At 45.8% G+C, this 22,205-nt stretch overlaps 1 pseudogene; it reads right to left on the bottom strand.

Moving 5' to 3' along the window:
• Window positions 1–1,708: 1,708 nt before the first annotated feature.
• The window catches only part of LOC122124944, a 168,735-nt pseudogene continuing 148,238 nt past the window's right edge, over window positions 1,709–22,205 (bottom strand).

The raw sequence follows: 22,205 nt of genomic DNA, 5'->3' as shown, positions 1-22,205 counted from the left end.
TGGCCAGAGCCACTGGCAACCACCTTTCCCCCACCACTGCTAGCCTCCAGGGAGGGACATGAAGCCAGAGGTCCAGCAGAGGAAAAGGACAGGACATCTCATGACTGAGCCACCGCCCCCCCCCTACCCTGTGGCAGGGGAGAACCTGTGCCAGCCAGCCCTGCTAACCCAGAATCCCCTGGAGGTTGCCAAAGATATGGACAACTGGACTTGTGTCCAAAAGAGAAGCTGGAATATTCAAGCCTCTGGCAATTTAAGCCATGTTGTAGACACTGATAGGGGGCTAAAGGCAAGGTTGCTGCAGAGTAGGGGCACCATCTGAGGTCAGAGAGAGGCAGACAGGAACCCAGGATGGGGACAGAGAAAGATGAGGGAAACACACACACACACACACACACACACACACACACACCACACATGAGTAGCCCAAGGCCTCAGCAGTTCCTGAGCACCTGAACATCCCAACCCTTGAGAAGATGGCACTACCATCCTCAGACCAACTGTAGACAAAATTGAGAGCCTCACATGTCTGGAATGGCTCAAGACACAGCATGCCATTTCCTGCTGTACACACCACTATGTAGTAAACGCACCTACCTTATTTTGGGTTGTTGGTCATAGGGTTTGAACTTTGGACTTTTGCACAGTTCCTCAGTTCTTCAGTTGAAGGTGCATGCTCTACCACTGGAGCCACAGCACTACTTCCAGTTTTCTGGTGGTTCACTGGAGATAAATTCTCACAGATTTTCCTACCCAAGCTGGCTTTGAAACGCAATCCTCAGATCTCAGTCTCCTGAGTACCTGGGATGACAGTTGTGAGCCACTGGCAGCACCTGGTTTCAGCGAACTTCTTACACCCAGGGGAAACCCAACTTGTCAGGCCACAAACCACATGCAACCCTTCACTTCAAATTTTGACACCAGCATACAAAAACATTCTTCCATGGATGGAGAGATATAATTGACAATACCCTCCCACCCCTGTTCCCATTCGCCCACTCCCTGCCTAAGAAAGGCCACGACCTCTGGAGTTCTTGGTAAGGCAACGCCCACCATGCTGTAACTTCACACTTGGGCAAAACTAGGGAATTCTTAGAAATGTCTGTACACTAAGGCCAGCAACTGGTCTCCCAATCACAGCAACCCCACTCCTTCACCATCTCTTGCAGGCAAGGGGTGTCTTTCTTTCTTGGTTTTTTTTTTTTTTTTTTTTTTTTTTTTGGTTGAGGAGCTTGAACTCAGGACTTGGATACTGTCCCTGATGATGAATTTTGCTCAAGGCCAGTGCTCTACCATTTGAGCCATGGTGTCACTCCTGGTTGGAGATTGGAGATGAGTCTCTCATGGGACTTTCCTGCCTATGCTGGGGAAACAAGATCCTCTGGATCTCAGCCACCCTAGTAGCCAGGATGACAGGCATGAGCCATTGGCGCATGGTTTATGGTGTTTGGTTCTGTAGAATTTCCAACTAGTCCTCCTCTAGACACTACCAACTAGTCACTCCTCTAGATCCTTCAGGGACAGCAAAGGAGAGGCTCAGAATCTGGGTAGGGCCATAGGCATTAAAGGGACCCTTCCATATCACTACCCCTCTCTAAGCTCCCATCTGCCTCCTCTGGATGGTCTGGTCATCTGGGGCAGATCAGACCAACTAGGACTTCTAGGGCCTGCCCTGTATCCCCCCCACCCCACCCAACTGGTATCTGAGGATTTCTGGGGCCAGCTGCTCAATTTCCTGGTGGAAGATGATGGGAGGGTTGTTGATAACTGGGTCCAAGGGGTGCCAGGGCAGAAAGTGTGTCCAGATCCCCTCTGTCAAAGAAGGAGACACAAAAAAATGGATGGATCTACTAAGAGCTACAGGGCATAGCCATCCAGCTGTCACCAAGGTCCCGCGGAGTGCTGTTTTATGTTGACAGTCCTGGGGCTTTACTTTGGGGAGCGGCACTGTACCCATGATTCTTTTGCTCAATGCTAGTGCTCTTCTACCTGAGACACGGTGCTACTTCTAGCTTTTTCTGTGTATGCAGGACCTAGGAATCGAATCCAGGGTTTCCTGTGTGCCAGGCAAGCCCATCATTTCTAAGACACAATTCCAACCCTAGATAGCTGTTCTTCTGTAACCCCTCGGGCCTGTCTCAGGACAGTCTTGCACATCTGTACCAAGTTTCTCAGCAGCAGCCCTGGCAGGAAATGAACATACTCCTCTATGTTGTCCTTTATGTATAGCATCTTTACTCTCTGTGCTTCCTTGTTAAGCCAGACCCCTTTTAAGTGCTGCTTCTAAGAAGCCTGCTCCAATCACACTGGCAGAGTGGGGGTCTTCTCTGCTCTGCAGGCTGTTGGCCTTTTCATGCTCTGCCTTCCTGCTGGTGTGGGTTGAGAGCACATGAAGGGGAAGAAGGCCTGGCTTCCACCACCCAATTTCTGAAGGCTCTGATACAATACCAAGGAACTGGTGCTGTATCATACTCCATGAGAGGCCGCTCGAGGCCCAGGCAGTCTGGGGGCAACAAGATGGGTCCATTTCTTTGTGTGGGCTTGAACTGAGGATCTGGGAGCTGTCTCTCTGAGTTTTTGTGCTCAAGGCTTGTGCTCTACCCCTTGAGCCAAAGCTCCACTTCTGACTTTTTGGTGGCTCCATGGAGATAGTCTCACCAGCTTTCCAGCTTATGGCTGGCTTCAATCTTTGATCCTCAGATGTCTGCCTCCCAAGTAGCCAGAATGTCAGGTGTGAGCCTGAGCCAGAGGTGATAGGCACCAGAGCCTTTCTTTTGAGCTTCTGTTTATTTCATGTCAACTAGCAAGCCCTAGTTTAAATACTCAGTTACAGGGAATCAAGTTCTTCTCCTAGGTCAGTTAATAATACAAGGGGATAAAGTGTCTTTGGAAAAGGCTAGTCTGATTTGGTCTGGGTGAGTGTATGTGAGTGTGTGTGTGTGTGTGTGTGTGTGTGTGTGTGTAAGTTTCGGGGATACCTACCCTATCTCTCCGGTTACTCATCCTCCCAAAGGTGACTATATCCAGGATCCCCACCCTAAGGAAGGCGGGTAGGGGAGGATACATAAGGTCACATCGAGTGGAATGATCTGAATTCTTTCCTGCAACTGAAGCCTGGAAAGAAAATGGAGAGAAGGAGAGGTTTAGAGGAACATCAAGAGAAGCCCATTACCTTTGGCTATAAGAACCAGAGAGAAGATTGAATCCATACTTTTTGGTAGTAAGATAACAGGTACCACAATTCATTTATTTCATTATTTTTTTTTGTGAGTCTTAGCGCTTGGATTCAGGGCCTGGTTGTCATCTCTAAGCTTCTTTTACTCAAGGCTGAGGCTCTATTCACTTGAGCCACAGCACCACATCTGGCCTTTTTTTTGTGTGTGGGAGGGTTGTTCGTTTATGGGAGAATTTCACAGACTCTCCTGCCTGGGCTGGCTTTGAGTCATGTCCATCAGACCTCAGCTTCCCCAATAGCCAGGAGGATGTGCGGGAACCACCGGCACCTGACCACCACCATCCATTTATAATCACCTAGGGCCAGTGCTGGACCACCTGCACTGCACCCCCCTTGTTGTGTGTGGGAAGCAGACATGGATGGATTTGATATTTCAACAGCCTACGTACCTTTGAGCATTGTTCCAGGTCAGTCTGATGGCAGCTTCCTCGTCATACACAGTAATGACTTGGCTCTGTCACAAGAACAAAGATCCCCCAGGAGGTGTCAGTTCTTGGGTCTTTCCTCTTCACACCACCTCCACTCCCTGAAACGACACACCCCAGCAAAGCGAAATAGACATGGAGTGAATTCATTTTCTTATAACCAGGGTCTGGCCAGAAAGGTAGCAGTGGGGAATCCTGATCCAGACCAGGCTGAGTATATATTGAGTCTCTATCTTGGAAATGCCCAAGACAGAAAGTCTTTGCTCAAACGGTAGAAGACCTTAAGCCTTGAATTCAAACCGTAATATACCAAAAAGAATCAGAGGCTGGGTACCAGAGGCTCATGCCAATAATCCTAGCTACTCAGGAGGCTGACATCTGAAGATCACAGGTAAATATTAAAAATAGGGTTGGCCTCGCCCATCAGACATCATGATGAGAAGACCCAAAGACTGACCCATAACGGTGCGCTCCATACTAACAGGGCTCTCATCCTTACTAAGTGCTGGCCATGCTCTCTGTCCCCCTGGGGAGCCATTCCCTGTGGGCATAACCCCCACGTCCTCCAAGCTCCCTCTGCCACCAACCAGGCCCAAGGGAGTAGATAGCTCTAGGGCACACAGATCCCTTGGTCTTATAATTTAACAGTACTGAGTCCCCATCAAGGATCTCACCTTTCCAGGTCCCCAGACCTCAGCCACAAAGCCCATGTACCTCCCCAAAGAAAGCAGTCAGAAGTTACCAAAGGGTCCAACACTCCTTGTTACAGCCCACTCTACACACACATACACACATACACACACACACACACACACACAGCAGGGGTGGTTCATGTTTGTCTTCCTTGCTACTCAGGAGGCTGAGGTTTGAGGATCACGGTTCAAAGCCAGCCCATGTCAGAAAATCTGTGAGACTCTCATCTACAGTGAACCACCAAAAAGCCAGAGGTGGAGATGTGGGTCAAGTGTCAGAGCAATAGCTTTGAGCACAGAATCTCAGGAATAGCACCTAGGCCATGAGTTCAAGCTCCAGGTCTTCTACCTCCAAACACACACAGACACAGACACAGACACAGACAGACAGACAGACACACACACACACACACACACACACACACACAACACACACACACACACACACAACACACACACACACACACACACACACACACACACACACACACACTGACAGCCCAGCCCCAGGCTTCAGCAGTCCCTGAGAACAGAACCATGAACTCTCTCCATTAGGATCACATCCCACCCTCAAGAAGTTGGCACTACCCTCATCAGACCTACTATAGACAAACCAGTAGGCCTCTCACATATCTGGAATGTCTCATAGTCCAGCATGGCAGTTCCAACTGTACACACCGCTGTGCAGAAAACTTAGCCCCTTCTTTTTTTTGTAGCTGGTCATGGGGTTTGAACTCTGGGCCAGGGCACTGTCCCTCAGATCTTCAGGTGTTCACTCTCCCACTTGAGCCACAGCACCAATTCCTCTTCTCTGGTGGTCCAAGCTGGCTTGGAACCACGGTCTTCATATCTCAGCCTTCTGAGTAGCTAGGATGACAGTTGTGAGCCACCAGCGGTTTCAGGCTTCAGCCACCTTCACATACCCAGAGGAAACCCAACTTCATCAGGCTACAAACTTCTTGCAACCCTTCACATCAGACTTTGTCACACAGCATCCAAATCCATCCTTCAATGGAGAGAATACAGACACAACGATCCCACCCCTGCACCCATTCGCCCACTCCCTCCCTGCCACAGGCCACGTCCTCTTTAAGCTTTGGCCTCAAACTGGGGAAAAATTGGTGAGGAAATGTCTGTACAGTGAAGCCAGTACCTGGTCTCCCAACCACAGCACCCCCCACACAGCTCTACCATCCTTTGCAGGCAAAGATGTTTTGCTTTTTTTTCTTTTTATCGGTTGTGGGGCTTGAACTCTGGGCCTGGGTGCTGTCCCTGAGCTCTTCAGCTCAAGGCAAGCACTCTACTACTTGAGCCACAGCACCACTTCCAGTTTTCCGGTGGCTCGTTGGAGATAAGAGTGTCAAGGTCTTTTTTTGCCCATGATAGCTTTGAACCGTGATCCTCAGATCTCAGCTCCTGAATACCTAGGATGACAGCCATGAGATACTGGCACCCGGCCAAAGATACTTTTCCATCCCTTTCATTCTATCCCCTCAGGAAACTGAGATCTGAGGACTGCAGTTGGAGGCCACCCTTGGCAGCAAAGTCCATGCGAACTCTTTATCTCCAATTAAACACCCAAAAAATTTGGAAGTGGAGCTTTTGTTCAAATGTTAGAGTACTAGCTTTGAGCATCAAAGACAAGGGACAAGACCCAATCCCCAGTTTTAAGTTTTTTCTCACAAAGACCCACCCAAGAAAGGAAAGCAAGTAGGCACACGGGAGCTCAAAGCTCACACAAAATACTCAAGCCTCCCAGAACAGACCCCATCCTGCTCTGATTGTCTATATTCTATGTCCTACATCATGGCAGTCTTAGATGGGACTGACCATGCACCAAGTTAGGACATTCAAGTACAATCTCACACTGAGGATCCCCTGATCTTATCAACGACTCAGGATCTCTCACTGTCCTGCCTTGACACTGAGCAGCAAGGTGAGTTCTAGTTATTCAACCACAGGATGTGAAAATGAAAGGATTTCTCAGCCAAGGGACTCAGACTGAAGGCCTCTAGGTCCCCCTCTCTCAGGATGGAGAAAAGGGCTGATCCATCACAGCAATGTTCCTGGGTTGTGAATTTCCTCAAAGAAACAACCCTTCTCAGAGCCCATTGTCTTTTGTTTTCCCACTAGCCTCTACCCAACCCCGCCCCACCTTCAGTCAGCCCTCTATGAATCCCAGATCTGCCATGTAGACTAAAGTCTGAGCCAGCAAAGAGCCCCACCTCTGCCTCTGAGAGTGGCAGACACGTGGTCCTAACGCCCCCTAGAGGAATCCTCGAAGTAACTCAGGTCCCGACTTCCGTCCTCATTCCCTGGCTCTCCTGTGCCAGTGGTCCACTTACCTCTGTCTCTGGTGGAGGAATGAACACCGGGGGTGTCATCTTCAGATTGAGCCATCGAAAGTCCCAGTCTCCAAGGATGTACTGCACAGGCACCCTGCAGTGGACGACAACCAGGCAGTCAATGGTGAACCAAGGTGCTAGGACTCTTAATAGAAGTGTGCCTGGGTCAAAGACTGTATAACTGGTGGTCCATGTTGTTTTGCAAGGTCATGGCTCCAATGTCCTGACACACCTGACCTGGGCTCATCCTCCCTTTTCATCTTCCTGCTTATCTTTGCCCTGCCCTTGACACTCCCTCACTCCAACACCTCCCTAGCCCTTAGACATTTTCTTATTATCTGACCAGAAAATAAACTTGCTGGGGCAGAGATGACTGAAACCTGGTGACCCACCCTGAGCCCTAGTGTCTACCTAAGGCTGCTTCCTCCTGTTGTTGGTGACCACAGAGCTCCTAGATGTCATGAAGTTGCTGAAGGGTCAGTGGCTTAGTCCTACATACTGGCTTTAGGCTCTGAAACGTTACCCACAGAGATTGTGAATGGTTGGCTCCTTTGATCCAGGGACTCCAAACCAAGGCTCGCATGCTCTCTTCTTCCTTCCTTTCCTTTTTTCCCCTTCGTCCTTCCCTCCTCTCTCTCTATTTTCTTTCTTTGTCTCACTCCTGGCCTTGAACTCAGAGCCTGGGTGCTGTCCCTGAGCCTTTTTACTCAAGGCCACCAGTCTACGGCTTGAGGTACACATCTATTTCTGGCATTTTCTTTTCGGTTGTTAGTTGCATTAGTGGAAATTGCCAGCTTCAAGAAAAAAAAAACTGGAAAAGGTGGCATTTCACTTGTCCCAATCAATCTTAAAGGGTTCCAAAGTCAGTGGTCCCCTTTTCCTTCCAGGCAGCCTGGAGCATGTTACAGAAATTGGCATTCAGAGAGCCCTAGCTAACTGTCACAGCCTGATATTGAGCAAGCTCCAGGAAGGGAAACACACTTACCTACCACTGCCCAGCTGGAAATGGCCAGGTGGGACACAGATTGGAGACTGCAGGACTCCAGGGAGGACTGCACATGGATGCACTGGCCCAGGAGGGAATCCACGCCACCAGTGGGGGTCCAGAGCCCCCTTCTCAGATGCCCACAGACACCGTCAATGCCCTGGGTAAGGTTCTCCTCTCATCCTCGGTTGTGGTGAACCATGTCACACCGTTCACCACTCCCCAGACACTCCTAGCTACACAGCCCCTGCCCTACTCCCACCTATCTTGTTCCTTAATTATGTTTAGCAGACACATTCCCAACCCTTGAATTACCTCCAACTATACACATGAGAGGAGAATGTCTGGCTGGATGAGTGAGCTGTGGTCCCACTAGCCTCACAAGCCTTCTGGCTGAAGACAGAATGATAGGTGTCCACTCTGTTCTGCAGTTCACACAGGCATCCTAGGAGAGACCCACGCAGGTCCAGCAGCTACTGTGGGCTACAGGAAAGGGGAAGAGGGAGGTGGAAACCTTCCCCAAAGGAACCATGAAACGGTGAAGGAGAAAGCAAAAATTGTGGCTGGGCTCATACTGGGCATTATGAAAAAAGAACAACAAATGCACACATACACACAAATAAAATGCTTTTCCTCTTTTTAGATATGGTGACTTAACTATATTTTCATTTTTATCATCTCCCTGCTCTCCCAACACACACACACACACACACACAAACACACACACACAAATCCAAACTGGTCACAGAACACTCACCATGCAGCACCTGCAATATGCCAACTGATCACTCACCTAAGCACTGTCAGGCTGTACAAGGAGAAAGATGATCTCTGTCTGTCTGTCTGTCTGTCTGTCTGTCTGTCCGTCTGTCTGTCTGTCTGTCTGTCTGTCTGTCTCTCTCTCTCTCTCTCTCTCTCTCTCTCACACACACACACACACAGACTTAGAGCAGTGCCTCTCCTGAGTTTGTTGTTTCCTCATCTGGGCAATGTACAAGCTCCAGCATGGGGGTTCCCTTGTCAGAACCAGAGGCTCCCACCCAAGGGGAACACCATTCTAACAACACAGAACCACCTTGCCTCTCCCTTTCCCCAGGGCCAAACCCTTCCCATTGGGAACAACCACCTTTGACTCCTCATTCACCAAAACCCTACGCCAGGACACTGTGTGAAGGAATGCCGAGACAAGTGACTCCTCAGAGCCGGGACAGAAAACAAAGCAGGAGGTCATGGTGCATCCAGAGGGGTGTCTGACCTTGGGTGGGAGCATTGTTGGGGAATTTGATGGGGTCCTAAAGGCTACATATATGGATGGACTCCCTACTTCCAGCCTAGATGCTTCTGGGTGACTGGGGAGGACTAGGAGACCAGATGGACCAGGAGCACCAGCAGAGGCTGGCAGAGCTGGGAAATTTGATCACCTTGTGAGTACTGTTGACAACTGGGGTGGGGGAAAGAAAAGGACAGGTGTATGTGTGTTAGAGGGGGTGTGTTCCTCCCAGATAGTTACCTTCTATCTGACCCCCAGTGCCCTCACCTCCCTAGTGGGCTTGTCTGGGACCCTCCTCAGGTGAAAGGGTAACCTAGCACAGAAGACAAGGGCTCACACAGCAAGGGAGGCCTATATTCTGCATCCAACACCCATCACCTCCAGCAAAAAGGAAAAGACCCGAGAAGGCAGGTGTGGAGGTGCTGCTTCCCACTTCTGACTAAAGCCACGAGGTTCCCACCAGGGAGAGGAAGGGTGCAGATGTGGCTGTGTGGCTTCCACTGCTCTATTCCAAGGGTTCTCTGGTACCCCCTCCGCGCCCATCCCTGCATCTGCTCTTTTCCTGGATACTGGCCACTAGGGATGGGGGTGGGATCCCCGGGTCGACACCCATCCCCCACTCCTGAGGCGCATTTGTGGCAGAGCCAGGGTGGACTGTTGGGCACAGGAGAGGCCTGGGCAGGATGGGAGAGAGGAGGCAGGAGGCTCTCTGGGTCTGCGGGGGAGGGAGGGAAGAGGTTAGCAGGATGTGGGAGTCCCCAAGTGCGAGCCCATGGAGTGGCCACTCAAGCCTGCTGGTGGGAGAAGCTGTAGGCAATGGCTCTGGGTGTACCCAGGCTCAGAGTGCAAGGACCAGGGGCTGGGACCGGGTCAGGGTTGCAAGTCAGCCAGGGACTTGCCATCTCCGCTGGGACAATGCCAGAGGGCCACTGATCTGAGCCCACAGATCCATGTTTGTAATGCTGTGCTGCTAGGAGGGGTAGAAGCATCTGCAGGCAGGCTGCACCAGCTGCCACCCCTACCATCACCGCTGCCACCCCGCCTCAGCTGCCTGCTTCCGCTGCCTCCACAACCGAAGCCGCCGCCACCATGCACCCCATGCCAGATTCAGGGTAGCCATGGCCACTGGTCCCCCGTGGGGCTGCCCAAGGTGATGTGCCTGCCTTGCTGGCTTTGAGTGCTCTGCGCTCCTGTCCAGGACTGTGCTTTGATTGCAGCGGCCACCAGCCACTGAAAAGGCTTCCCCTCCTGCGTGTGCTTGCTCTTCTCTCTGCTCTCTCTCTGTTTGCCCCCCCCTCCACTCCTGGGCCACCATGCAGGTGCGGCTGCTCCACCCCATCGCTGCAACCACAGTGCACCCCAGGGCCAGGCCTCCTCCTCTATTCGGCCCCCCTACCCCCTAGGCCACACCTCCTACCCCTGGCTGCAATCACAGCCCTGGCTGGGCTCTAAGGCTTCCAGGCCATGGCAATTGCAGCCTTACCTCAGCTTAGCACTCCCCCCCCCCAACCCCAGTACCTGACCCAGGGATCGAATTTCTCCTCAGCCCCACCTCTGGAGGAGACTCTCCTCCATCCCCCTTCACTCCACATACTAAGCAGGTGCATGATGACCCTCCTGTGTGTGTATGTGTGTGTTTGTGTGTGTGTGTGATTGTTGAGGATTACCTCTCAAGGACTCAGAACATAACACCCTTTGGGATGACTCAACACACAGCACACTTCCAAAAACAGCACAAAGTACCCATGCAAAGGACTCAGCACACAGCTCCCTTTGAATGACACAGCATATAGTACCCTGTGTAATCAGCATACAGCATCATTTGAAGGAGGGAGTCCATAGCTTGCAGTGTAAAGGACTCAGCACATTGCATGCTTTGAAAAACTCAGTACATAGCACTCTTTCCCAGGGCTCATTACATAGCACCTTGTTTTAAGACTCTACAAACAGCCCTTTGGAGGGCTGAGTACAAAGTACCCTGTGTAAAATACTCAGTGCACAGCACCCTTCAAAAACTCAGCACATAAAACAATTTTGAAGGTTTCAGCACATACCACACTGTGAAAGCACTCAGCACACAGCAATATATGAAGGACAGTGCAGAGCACCCTGTGTAAAGGACTCAGCACACAGCGCTAAAAAAACTCACTTCATCCCTCTCTTCTCAAGGGCTCAGCACATAACAGGATCCTTTGGGATGAATTAGCACACCACACCTTTTGAAGGACTTGGCATACAGTACGTCGTGTAACACACTCAGCACACAGCACCCTTTGAAAAACCGAGCACGGCCCACTCTTTCAGGGACTCAGCACATAGCACCCTTTGGGATGACTCAGTAAACAGCACCTTTTTGAGGACTCAGCACAAAACCCTCATGTAGGAAGGACCCAGTAAATAGTGCTCTTTGAAGGACTAAGCACATAGCTGTATGTCACAGGTTCAGCTTTCATTAGAATTAGGGTGCTTTCTTCAGTATCCCCATTCTTCAGAAACACTTCACAAATCCTACTAGTTCACATTTAGCCAACCTGTGTTTTATGGGGAGGGTCAGCTGGGGGTCTTGAACTCCAAGTTTGGGGGCCCTGTCCCTGAGCTCTACCATTTGGAGGCACAGCTCCAATTTTGGTTTTTTGGGGGGTTGTTCTTTGACAGGTTTTATGGTGATAAGAAAGGCCAAGTTGGGGTGTCTGTGGGCAAAGGCTCTTAGCTCAGCCTGGAGCTGACCTCTCTCTTCCTTGTGCCCCTGGGAAGCTTGGCCTCCTGGAGCTCTCTTGGGCTAGGGTGGAACAGACCTGCTCTGGCATCAGCACCCAGGGTGAGCAAAAGTCATCTCTGCCCTGGTCACTTCTCAAAATTGAACTCTAGAGGACAATGGCACAGGGCCTCATATCCCGCATCTGGACACCAGGGGGCAGGAGTCACCCACCATAGGGATTGTACCTGCGCGTTTTGTTTACTCTTGCTTCCCTGGGGTCTCCATCATGCTTCCAAGTCACCCTGGACAGGACAATCCTTGAGACACTTACCTACAATTAACAATTGAAAAGCAAGTGGGGCTGTGGCTCAAGTGGCAGAGCAGTAGCCTTGAGCAAGAAAACTCAGGAATAGAGCCTAGGCCCTGAGTTCACACACACACACACACACACACAAACACACACACACACACACATACACACCACATGCATGCAAAATAGAGATTTCTACACTGCAATCTTTGGGTATTCTCTACTTTTTCCCCACTAAGCCTGGTGGCTGCTGTCCTAGGTGTTTGATGCATACACCACTACCTGGCATCTTCAATTTTGGGGAACAGAATGGGTAGAAGGTCATCCTTATCCGATCCCAGTTCCTTGATTGGGTCATGGTCTGTCCAGGCCCTTTGGGGCTCCTTTACAAAACTGCCAAGATGCCTTCAAAAGTCATGACATACTGGGCACTGGTGGCTCATGCCTAGCATCCTAGCTACTCAGGAAGCTGAGATTTGGAGGATCACGGTGCCAAGCCAGACTCTTATCCTCGATGGACCATCAGAAAACAAAACTCATCCTGTTACTCAAGTGGTAGGGTGCCAGCTTTGAGAATAAGAGCTCAGGGTCAGTGTTCATGGCCAACAACAACAAGGAGAGGCTTTGCACTTTGGCTTTGGGATTGGCATTGGCCAAATATATTTGGAATTTTCAAGTGCTCCACGACAAAGCAGTGCCTCCTTTAGTCCCATGCTGGTCCATCTTGTCTCAACCCCTGGCCTTGTCCATGCTTTGAGTCAGCATGGCTCTGGATGGAAGGGAGGGCTCCAAGGAGGAAGATCCCAGAGCAATCACCCCACCTCCTTCTGCCATGCTCACCTTGCTGCTTCTGCTCTTTGCCATAGACCTTCTTCCTGGAATCCATCCATGAGGTCATCACCACCAACATAGTGGTGAGGGGTGGGTCAGGCCTAACTCCGGGCAGTAAGAGGTGGAAGTAGGTCTGGGATTAGGAGCTTCCACCCTGGGTGTGGGCTGAGCCCAGGGTTGACTTTTATTTCATCCTGAGCCTTGCAGTGGTGGGAAAACAGTGTAGACTCCACATTGAGTCAGGTAAGATTGGAATCTGGAGGACCCCTTGTGTGGGGGAGGATGTGGGGCTCAGGGAGCCACTGTTGTTGATACTCCGCTCTTGGGACTCCCCTCTCCCTCCCTCATTCCTCAATGGTAGAAGAGGAACTTCAACTAAGGATGTGGGAATAGGGGGCGGGGAAGTATTTTGGTGTGAACCAGAAGTGCTTCATATTCATCCTAGCCCCTACTTCCCATTTATCTGAGGAATGGCCATATGTGTTTGGGAGTGGTGAATCATCTTAGCTGAGAATGTGGCTCAGTGGTAGAGTGTTTGCCTAGCATGACTGAAGCCCTGGGCTTGATTCCACACAGAAAAAGCTGGAAGAGGAAGTGGGGACCAACTGGTCGAGCACCAACCCTGATCTAAATGAGCTCAGGGACAGTGGCCAGGCCCTTAGTTCAAGCCCCAGGACTGAAGAACAAATCTTTGTTGGAGGCTTTTTCCCCTTTGAAAACAATTTATTCTTTGTGATAAGCATAACATGGGCCTCTTCCCTGGCCACCAACAGGCCATTAGATGTCCCTTGAGCTTGGGCCACTCCTGGCAGCCGATGCCGTACACGACCCCCAGTTTAACTTCCCATCACCCAGCAGATGGAGGCCTGAGAGAAGGCCACCTGACCACCTACTTCTGGTCCCTGCCAAGGCTTTTGAGAGTCAGTATGTCACATGGAGAGTCATTATCTGCATCAGTCTACAGAAGAAAGGGAGGGAGCACTCCTCACCTGAGCTGTGGGCAGATCTGTTTCTGGGGCATCTGCAGCAGGACATGCTCCTTGGGGGAGTCCTCTATGTGACGAGAACCCTGACCTATCCTCTGGCAGTTTCCACGCTGTCTTCAAGTTGCAATTCTTCAAAACCTTTCTGCTCCTCCCTCATTTCACCCACCACAGGCCCTGATGCATCTGAAGCAGCATTGTTGGTGGGGGGCTCAGCCTGTGCTGGCATCTGGAGCCTGCTGTCCATGCCTTCCCCTGTGAGGATTGACAGCAGCTCCTGCAGCACTCTCCTCTTCTCCATCTTCTTCTGGGACAGCCACCTCACAAACTCGGCTTTCTCCCAAAACAGCTCATTCAGGACCAACATCTGCTCTTTATACACCATGAGGGACTCCTCAATAGTTTGGATCTGTGCTGACAGCTGGCTGCATCGATGGTGGAGCTCACCTGGTGGATTCTGGAAGTCCACCTCATCAGGCAGGTTGTGGATGAAGCAGATTTTCTTCTTGGACGCCCACATGTCCCATTTCCCATCATCATGAATGCTGTGGTGGCAGCTCATGGGGCTGGGGGCTGTAGCTCCAGCTCAGTCTGGCACTGAGCTGCCAGGTGGGCCAGGTGCCTGCAGCTCCTGTGGTATGATTTCCCCCCTGTGGATATCAGGCTCAGTGTATCCATCTACCAGGCAACATGGAATGTGGGTGTGGCCACAATTTTTGTATCCCACTGGTCGGAAAGAATCATGAAATAATGGGGGTGTGGCCAGAATCCTGTGATGCAGGCAGAATGTGCAGAGTTAAGATGACAGTGGCTCCCCCAGCCCCTTTCACAGGGAACTCTGTCTAATTCAGTTGGGGACAAGCGGGTGACCTGCTTGAGCCGCATGGCTGCACAAATTGTTGTGTATGTCTGTTTGTTGCCAGCCTCGGAACTTGAACTCAGCATCTGGCACAGTCTCTGAGCTGCTTTGCCTCAAGGCTAGCCCTCTACCACTGGAGCCACACGGCTCTACTTCTGGCTTTGTTGGCATTGAAGTTGGACAGGGGTCTCAAGGATTTTCTGGCTTAGAGTGACTTTGACCATGATCCTCCTATATCAGCCTTGTAAGTATCAAGGAGGAGCCACTGGTGCCTGCCTCATCATGGTTTTGCTGATGTTCTTGGACACACCCGTGAGTTCCCTATCCTCAGGTTTAAGTGGTGGGAGCTGGAGCCCACAGTTGGAATTCTGGTCCTGCCACTTCCAAATGGCAGGAGATCCTAAGAAACTCATTCCTATCCATATGAATACCAATGGAATATGATGTATGTCATGATTGAATGGGCAGTACTTGCATGATTCTAGGATAAAATTATACACAATTGTATTCTAGGACACTGATGGATTTTAATTAATACTTTATAAAGCATTTAAACAATCACATTCATTAAACGGAGGCAGAATGAAATACCAAAGAATTGGGGGTCATATAATATAGAGATGCGATTTTTTCTGCCCGGACTTTATTTACTTAATTGCTATATACCATTTTCTGAATGTACTTTGGTATATGCAAGTAGGATATATTATACTTGATCTGGAAATCAATTATTCAAACTGTTTTATCAAAAATGCTTATAGCAAAATAAAGAGGTAAATAAAATTTATGTATATTTGAAGACAATGCTTGGTTAGTCCTCTTCTCACATTACCCATTCCCTTCTTGAGAATAATACACGTTGTAAGGAAATGCTTAGAATGTTTTGGACAAATAGGTTGACTTTAAACCAGAGTTACTCTGTGTTGCATTTTGTTTACTTTATATCTAGAAAAGCTAAATTCTTACCGTATCATTTTCCTTAGGCTTTATATTCAGGTTTAATCTCTTATGGGTGACAGAAAAAGATATAAACATTTTTTAACAGTTGTTAAATTTAGGCTAAGTAATCTAGGTACAATTATGCTCATGCAGATAGGCCTCATCAGTCATGAGACCATGATACCAAATGTTAACCAATGTTTACTGGTGTCATGCTTATGAGATTTTGTGTATTATAAACAGTGGTTATAACCATTTGTTTTGTAATCAACAAATCATTTCATGGGTTAGGAATTGATGTGAGACATTATACTCAGAACTATATTGAAGGAGGAATCCAAAATTAGTTACCAAGATATACACTTAAACCAATGTTTTAAAAATGCAAGCTAAAGGAAATAATTTATGAAAAAGTCAACATTTACAATAAATACAGAATCAATATGACTGATTTTTCTTTTATCCCAGTTGCAATATGGCTTGCATGATGACTTTTCTGGTTAAATGTTTAGTTAGGTCTTGATATTTAGTTGAAGTTCTGTTTTTTCATATATTCATTTGTCAGATCAAAGAGGAAATGAATTCCATGCCAGAGTCAACATCCATAATAATGTTACAGTTGTATCCTGCTACATTGCCAAAGTTTCAAATGAGCTTGCGTGTCTGCGGTCTTTTTTAGATCTAACTAAATATGTATGCAATTTTGTCAGTAGTAGAAAGATTTTTTGACCAACATTTATTAAACTATTATTTTCCAGAAATTACTACTCTCTTTTCATTAGATTTTTGTTTAGGGTCCGGTCATGGGGCCTGAACTCTGGGCTTGGGTGCTGTCTCTCAGCTCTTTAGCTCAAGGCTAGTGCTCTACGACTTAGGCCACAGCACCACTTCCAGCTTCTTTATTTTTGCTTTTGTGGTGCTGAGGAATCGAAACCAGGGCCTCATGCATGCAAGGCAAGCGTTCTACCACTGAGCCACCTTCCCAGCCCTTTTCATGAGATTTTTAATGTCATTTAAATCATGGGTTGATATTTTCTTTTAGATAAACCACATTCTATCTTCTACAAAGTGTAATTTGGAGTAGTTTAAAATTATGTACACTCCGGTACACTGCTTAGATTCTACTATTTGCATATTTTGTTCTTGTTAAATCAGTAGGATTTAGGTCTCAATATGGATACTATTAGACATTCATTGCATTTCTGAATTTTTTAAGATGTCATGATTTTTGTTATTTTATTCTCTTAAATATGTGCAGATCTCACTCCACTTACAGTCACATTTCTTTTAAACAATTTGATCCATTCAAGGGATTTGCTATATTAGGTTCATCTAGATGAATTTAATTACAAATGAACACAACTGTATTTCTGAGACACAGTTATCTTTATGATTCTAGTCAAGGGTAACATGTATTTGAGGTTTTTGTGCTTAAAAATAACTGAGCACAACATGTTTTTGTTCCTGGGGGAGTTCTACTTTTTTGGTTGTTTTTCCAGCTGTGGTGACTTCAACATATGTGTGCATTTTATTTCAATTGTTTTGTGTCTATATTTTGTTTCATATAACAGAAAGTACAAAAAGAATCAGTGATTTAGAACTTTTCGAAATAGATTTCTAAGAGAGATACTTGAAGTTTTGTGACATCTGGGACCAGATAGGTCTTGTTAGTGGAGGGGGTAGTAGAATAACAGAGACATTGTTTGGCATGATTTGAATACTTACTCTTATTGCCTCACTATTTCAAATAGTATTACTTCAAAGTCTTTAGTGGAAATAAAATAATTTTGTCTGTATGAACTCAGAATTTTTGCTTTCATTGGGACACGCTACACATTTATAATTGATTTTAACTCTAAAAACTTCTTTCCTTATTTTCAAATCACAGATGTGAATTTATAATGCTAAAATAGCATCTACTAATTTATATGAAATGTTCCAAACTATTTTCGCTTCACACTATATGTAATATAGACTGTAATAATAGTGAGTAATATAGTATGTAATAATTGACTTTGGGGAAAGTCAATTACAGTGGATTTTGTGAGATACTGAGCAATAGTAAAAATTATATTTGATTCTATTAAAGAATTCACAGTTACATCTAAAAATAACTCATAGTTATAAACTAATGCTAGAAAGTAAGATTGTTTATTGGAAAAAGCCAGAAGTTTTAATAAGCTTGCTTCTTAAACATTGACTTGGATCTGGGTTTTGGTGGCTCATGTCTGTAATCCTAACTATTCAGGAGTCTGAGATGGAGGATAGTGGTTCAAAGCAAGCCTGGGCAGAAAAGTCTTTGAGACTCTTATCTCCAATAACCCACTTGAAAACTAGAAACGGCACTGTGGCTCAAGTGGTAAAGTGGTATCAATGAGCTAAAGAGCTCATTGAAATCTGCGACCAGGCCCAGAGTTCAAGCCCCAAGACCACCAAAAAAAATTGACATGGATTTTTACTTTATTATTTCATGATTTTTTATTGTAAAAATACATACAGAGGGGTTACAATTACATGAGCAAGGTAATGATTACATTTCTCATCAAACATTGTTTCCCCCGCCTTTGTTTCCCCTTACCATTCGTTCCCATCTTCCCCCCAAAGCAACCCAGGCGCCAAAGTTGTAAAATTCATTTTCCGACTTAAGTTATTTTATATCTGATTATTGCATGGGACCACATGTATACCTAATTAAAAACTTGTTTTTCCCTTCTCCTCCACAAATTATACCAACATCAAATACAGTAAAAACAAGGGTTATTTCACGAGGGAGGGACATAAAAAGCAACAAAGAAATCATCTTATAAATATGCTAAAAACAATAGCAAGAGAAAAAAAAACATTTGAGTCCTTATCTTTGGGTTCATTTCTCCTAACATCAACTTATCTGATCATTTCTTCTTGTCCAAGACATATACTAGTAATTGCGAATAAGGGAAACCATGAGACTTATATTTCTTTGGGTCTGGCTTACTTAAATTAATATAATTTTTTCCAAGTCTTTCAATTTCCTAATAAAATGGGGCAATTGCATTCTTTCTGATGGAGGTATAGAATTCCATTGTGTATATATACCACATTTTCTTTATGCATTCATTTACTGAGGGGTATCTGGGTTGGTTCCATATTTTAGCTATGGTATATAATGCTGCAATAAACATAGTTGTGCTGGTAGCTTTAGTATGGTCATGTTTGTGATCATTTGGGTAAGTGCCCAAAAGTGAAATTGCGTCTTTTGAGGAACCTCCATAGTACTTTCCACAGTGGTTGAAAAAGTTTACACGCCCACCAACAACACAATAGGGTTCCCTACTCTCCCCATACCCTCCAGGTTCTGTTGTTATTAGAGTTCTTATTTATAGCTATTTTAACTGGGGTGAAGTGGTATCTCAATGTTGTTTTCATTTGCATTTCTTTTATGGCTAGGGAGGTTGAGCATTTCTTCATGTGTCTATTGGCTATCTTTCTTTCTTCTTCAGAGAAGTTTGTCTTTAAGTCTTTAGCCCACTTATTTATTGGGCAGTTGTTCCTTTGAGAATTTGTTGTTGGGTGATTTAATTTTTTGAGTTCCAGGTATATTTTAGTTATGAGACCCTTTTCCGTTGTATGGCTCGTGAAGATCTTCTTCCAATCCGTGGGCTTTCTATTGATCTTGATAGCTTTATCCATTGCCATGCAGAAGCTCTGCAATTTCATGAAATCCCATTTTGTCCAACCTTTCTTTGATGTGTTGTGTTTCTGGGTCTCTATTAAGAAAATTTTGGCCTATGCCAAGGAGACCAAGTGTGTCTGATATGACTCCAGGACTTTGACCCATTTGGAGTTGATTCTGATGCAGGGTGATATATAAGGACTAGCCTTAGTTTTCTACAAGTGATTAACCAATTTTAAGAGCACCATTTACTGAAGAGGCTGTCTTTCTTCCATTCTATTTTTTTAGCTCCCTTATTGTAGATTAGATGTTTATAGGTCTGTGTGTTCATTTCTAGGGTTTCAATTCTATTCCCTTGGCCCTGAGGTCTGTTCTTGTGCCTGAACCAAGCTCTTTTGATTACTATGGCTTTGTAGTAAAGTGTGAAATTTGGTATTGATATTCCTCCAGCACTGTTCTGTCTGATAAGGATCGTTTTTCTATTTGTGGTCTTTGATTGTTCCATATGAATTTTTGGATTGCCTCTTCTATTTGCTTGAAGAACAAGGATGGAATATTGATAGGTATTGCATTGAATTTTAGATAGCCTTGGGAAGTATTGGCATTTTCATGATGTTGAGCCTTCCAATCCAGGAGCGTGGGAGGTTTTGACACTTTCTTTTTTATGGGACTTTTTATTTTTAAGATTTTTATGTTATTGTGAAAATAATGTACAGAGGAGTTACAGTTACATGGGCATGATAATGAGTACATTTCTTATCAAGAATTTTAGCCTCCTCCTTTGTTTCCCCTTCCCATCCCAACCGCCCCCCGCCACTCCACTCAGCCCTCCCCTCCCACCAAAGTTGTAAAGTTCTGTCTGTTAAGGATCATTTTTCTATTTGTGGTCTTTTATGTTTCCATATGAATTTTTGGATTGCCTCTTCTATTTCCTTGAAGAATGAGGTTGGAATTTTGATAGGTATTGCATTGAATTTGTAGATAGCCTTGGGAAGTATTGCCATTTTCACGATGTTGATCTTTTCAATACAGGAGCATGGGTTTTTTATTTTTATTTTTATTTTTTATTTTTTGCCAGTTTCTAAGTTCTGTTTTGATTTCCTTTTTCATTATTTTCATCATAGAGGTCCTTCACGTCTTTGGTTAAGTTGATTCCTAGGTATTTCATTTTTTTTGTGGGGCTATTACAAATGGAGTTGCTTTCCTGATTTTAACCACACTTTTCTCATTGTTGACATACAGAAAAGCCATTGATTTATGAGGGTAATTTTATACCCTGCTACTTTGCCAAAATTTTCAATGAGCATGAGTTATTTGTGAGTGTAGTCTTTGGGATTCTTTAAATATAAGATCATGTCATCTGGAGAGTTTTACTTCATCTTTCCCTATTTGGATCTCTTTATTGTTTTCATCTTGTTTTATTGCTGTAGCTAGGCATTCTAATACTAAATTGAAGAGGAGAGGAGATAGTGGACATCCTTGTCTCGTTCCTAAGAGGAAATGGCTTGAGTTTTTCACCATTAAGTATAATGCTGTCTGTAGGTTTGTCATATACAGCCTTTATTGTATTGAGGAATGTTCCCTGGATTCCTAATTTTTGCAGAGCCTTCATCATAAAGGGGTTTTATATCTTGTCAAATGCTTTTTTTGGATCTATTGAGATAATCGTGTGGTTCTTATGCTTGCTCTTATTGATGTGATGAATTATATTAATTGATTTGAGTATATTGTACCAGCTTTGCATCCCTGAAATGAATGCTGTTTGATCATGATGTATGAATTTTTTGGATGAATTGTTGAAATCTATTGGCCAAAATTTTTTGAGAAGTTTTGCATCAGTGTTCAAAGAAATGGATCTATAGTTCTCTTTCTTCGATGAGTCACAACCTGGCTTTGGAATGAGGGGTATGATGGCTTCCTAGAATGAGTTCGATAGTGAATTTGCTCTTTCAATTTCATTGAAGAGTTGGAGGAGTATTGGTGTGAGCTCTGTTTTGAAGGCCTTGAAGAATTACATTAATTGCTCTGTCACTTCCATACTTTATAACAACAGCATTTGACAAAGGTGTACATTTTAAATTGTTTACCACATTTGGTTTGTTTTCACCAAGGACTGTCTTCAGGGAAGATGGTAATAGATGAGGTTTGTAATTAAATAGTTTAAAAGGGCTCTATGTTGTGGATATAGAATATCCATTTCAGTGAATAAATATTTAAATTAAATCCTATAATGTATACTCCTTCAATTTTCTGGCTAAAGTGTTCTACAATCTCTCTCTCTCTCTCTCTCTCTCTCTCTCTCTCTCTCTCTCTCTCTGTATCTATCTATCTATCTATCTATCTATTGAGTATGGTCATGGGGCCTGAACTCTGGGCCTGGGCACAGTCCCTCAGCTCTTCAGCTCCAGTCTAGTTTTCTACCACTTGAGCCACAGTACCACTTCTGGCTTTTTTCTTTTTGCTTATGTGGTGCTGAGGAATCGAACCCAGGGCCTCATGTGTGCAAGGCAAGTGCTCTACCACTGAACCACTTTCCCAGCCCTAGATTAAAAAAAAATTTGGGGTCCGGTTGTGGGGCCTGAATTCTGAGCCTGGGTGTTGCCCTTCAGCTCGTCAACTAAAGGCTAGGGCTCTAACACTTGGTCCACAGAACCACTTCTGGCTTTCTTTTTGCTTATGTGGTGGTGAGGAATGGAATCCATGGCCACATGCATGTAGGCATGTGCTCTACCACTGAGCCACCTTCCCAGCCCTAGATATTTTTAACGGAAATATTGTACATTGTTTCCTTGGTGACAACGTAATTGGAAGACTTAAAATTTTCATAAACCATTGCCGTCTTAAATGAGGTGGATGTACATAGGCTTGCATACAGAACTTTTGGGACAACATTAATGTTTGAATCTTGGATGGGATCTGATTAGGAACTGTGGCAGGTTTTCATGATATGAGAAGAAAAAGAAGGCCATACTAATACTTTT

Source organism: Dipodomys spectabilis, unplaced genomic scaffold, assembly GCF_019054845.1.
Source record: "Dipodomys spectabilis isolate Male_0828 unplaced genomic scaffold, ASM1905484v1 ptg000255l, whole genome shotgun sequence".
NCBI classification, from domain to species: domain Eukaryota; kingdom Metazoa; phylum Chordata; class Mammalia; order Rodentia; family Heteromyidae; genus Dipodomys; species Dipodomys spectabilis.
Note: the sequence above shows the minus strand (reverse complement) of the source record. Positions and strands in the feature narration are given on the sequence as shown.